Genomic DNA, 2,819 nt, shown 5'->3' on the forward strand with positions numbered 1-2,819 from the left:
CGCGCCCCGGCGCGCCGGGGGCCGCTACCGGCCTCACACCGTCCCTGGGCAGAGCCTCCATCAGAAGGACTCGGGCCCCCTCCGGGCGGCGTCGGGCGCAACGACCTTCTGTACGCTACATTTCCCGCGCCCGAGGCCGGGCGGGGATTCAGCGCTGGGCTTCTCCCTCTTCGCTCGCCGCTACTGAGGGAATCCTGGTTAGTTTCTTTTCCTCCGCTTAGTAATATGCTTAAATTCAGCGGGTCGTCTCGTCTGATCTGAGGTCGGAAATGAGGGGGTAGTAGGCGCGGCCGGCCTGGCGGCCGGGCTCGCTGGATCCTTCCGCGCGAGCGGGGGCCTCCGCGGCGAACCCATCCCCGCGAGGGAGCGCGAGGCGCGGGATGCGCAATGGTCGTCGAAACGCCACCGGCAGCCGCGCCCCGGACCCGTGATGCGGGATGGGTCGACGGTGAGGAGGACGCCGCGCGGGTCTGCACTTAAGGGGACGAAGGCCGCCGAGGCGGCCTGCGAGCCCCCAGCCGCGGGGAGGCGAAGCGCTAGCGGGGCGACGGACGCATGCGCGTTGCCGTGCAGAGGTCAGACCGTCGCGGCCGTTTCGCCCTTCGCCGAACCCCGATTGATATGCAAGCGACGCTCAGACAGGCGTGGCCCCGGGACGGACCCGGGGCCGCAAAGTGCGTTCGAAGTGTCGATGATCAATGTGTCCTGCAATTCACATTAGTTCTCGCAGCTAGCTGCGTCCTTCATCGACGCACGAGCCGAGTGATCCACCGCTAAGAGTTGTACGTTTGTTTTGCGGAGGCGAGATCGGGAGCGGGCGGGGAGATGGCGTGACGCCGCGCGCGGACCCTCCACCGTCGCCACGAGGACGTCGGGGCTTGCCGGCGCGGTCGCCGCCGTCCGCCGCCGCGCTGACCCTCAGCTGCGCGCCGCGGTTTGCCAAGTTCCAGCGATTAAAAAATTGTTTTTTCCGGCCGACGCGCGACGGGTGCCACCCACCCGCCTCAGAGCGTGCGTGTGGTGTGGACATTGAACCCCCCACGGTCCGCCGAAGGCAGGCCGCGAGTTGGTACCCGCCGCAAAGGGGTAAGTTCGAGTGGGCGCGCCGCGATGGCACCGGGCCCGACCCCGGCCGAGGCGCGCCCGGAGACTACTTCAGGACTGCGAGGGAGCGCCAGGCTGCCGGTTTGAGCGCGCGCGCGGGGAGGCGGACGGTGACGTCGCGCGACGCTGGGCGACTCCGGTGTGACGAACGGAGCCCCCCAGCCGCGGGGAGGCGAAGCGCTAGCGGGGCGACGGACGCATGCGCGTTGCCGTTGCAGAGGTCAGACCGTCGCCTGCGCGGGGGTCACACCCCCGCTCCGTTTCGCCCTTCGCCGGACCCCAAATCGCTCGGGTCACATACCACCGCCCGGGGGGCGGCTGCCGGTTGAGCGCGCGCGGGGAGGCGGACGGTGACGTCGCGCGACGCTGGGCGACTCCGGTGTGACGAACGGAGCCCCCAGCCGCGGGGAGGCGAAGCGCTAGCGGGGCGACGGACGCATGCGCGTTGCCGTGCAGAGGTCAGACCGTCGCCTGCGCGGGGGTCACACCCCCGCTCCGTTTCGCCCTTCGCCGCACCCCAAATCGCGCGGGTCACATACCACCACCACCCGCGCGCCGCCGCCGGCGCCGGGATCGTCTCTCTCGCGGGTTTGGCGCGGCAGAGATGAGGAGAGTCCGGACGCAACCCGCCGCGCGCCGGCGCCTCGCGACCCGCCCCGGACCCGGGCCCGCCGAAGCGGGTGGGTCTTTGTGGGGGGCCGGACGCCTGAGCCGCGGCCGGGAGCGCCCTTCCTCCGACATCCTCCGCTCATCGCTTCGGGCTAAGGGTCCTCGGTCCCCCCGCGCGCCCGCACCGACCGCTCGCCCCCCTGTCGAAGCTGGGGCGAGCGCGTGCGTCAGCCGCGGGGAGATTATCCTTCCCCCAGAGCCCTAGGCGGCGCTCCGGGCTAGGGCAGCGTCGGGGTCGTCTCGAACCACGTGCCTGAAGGCCGCCTCGCGCCGGATGCAGGCCCCGCTCTGTCGTGCGGTGTGACCGTCCAACGCGGGCATCGCTAGATTAGCCGTGGCCCCGATCCTTCCCCGCCGCGAGCCTTTCGCCCTCGGCGTGCGTTCGTTCGAAAGCGCGGGCCGCTGACCCCGCTCAGTTCGCTCCGGTAATGATCCTTCCGCAGGTTCACCTACGGAAACCTTGTTACGACTTTTACTTCCTCTAGATAGTCAAGTTTGATCGTCTTCTCGACGCGGCCGCCGGCTCCGTGACCGGCCCCGGCGGGGGCCGATCCGAGGACCTCACTAAGCCATCCAATCGGTAGTAGCGACGGGCGGTGTGTACAAAGGGCAGGGACTTAATCAATGCGGGCTTATGACCCGCGCTTACTGGGAATTCCTCGTTGGTGGGAAATAATTGCAGTCCCCAGTCCCTATCACGAGCGGGGTTCATATGGTTACCCGCGCCTCTCGGCGCAGGGGATGTGGCACACACTGGTCCGCTCAGTGTGGCGCGCGTGCAGCCCCGGACATCTAAGGGCATCACAGACCTGTTATTGCTCAATCTCGTGTGGCTGAACGCCACTTGTCCCTCTAAGAAGTTGCCCGCCGACCGCTCGGGGCCGCGTAACTATTTAGCATGTCGGAGTCTCGTTCGTTATCGGAATTAACCAGACAAATCGCTCCACCAACTAAGAACGGCCATGCACCACCACCCACGGAATCGAGAAAGAGCTGTCAATCTGTCAATCCTGTCCGTGTCCGGGCCGGGTGAGGTTTCCCGTGTT

General features: G+C 68.1%; 2 non-coding genes and 1 pseudogene across 2 annotated transcripts in view; all 3 read right to left on the reverse strand.

The window, feature by feature from the left end:
• The window catches only part of LOC148377245 (28S ribosomal RNA), a 4,367-nt gene extending 4,101 nt beyond the window's left edge, over positions 1-266 (reverse strand). Inside the window, exon 1 of the ribosomal RNA XR_015856872.1 lies at positions 1-266. This exon is cut by the window's left edge and continues 4,101 nt beyond it. This is a non-coding gene — a ribosomal RNA (28S ribosomal RNA).
• A 362-nt stretch (positions 267-628) lies between these two features.
• On the reverse strand, positions 629-782 carry LOC148377246 (5.8S ribosomal RNA). Its single transcript, XR_015856871.1, has one exon. It is a non-coding gene; the product is annotated as a 5.8S ribosomal RNA (ribosomal RNA).
• A 1,417-nt stretch (positions 783-2,199) lies between these two features.
• Positions 2,200-2,819, reverse strand: LOC148377247 (18S ribosomal RNA; annotated as a pseudogene; the record flags this gene model as incomplete).

The sequence above is a fragment of the Syngnathus floridae genome, unplaced genomic scaffold (assembly GCF_059516105.1).
Source record: "Syngnathus floridae isolate MCC-2025c unplaced genomic scaffold, RoL_Sflo_1.0 HiC_scaffold_279, whole genome shotgun sequence".
Classification (NCBI taxonomy): domain Eukaryota; kingdom Metazoa; phylum Chordata; class Actinopteri; order Syngnathiformes; family Syngnathidae; genus Syngnathus; species Syngnathus floridae.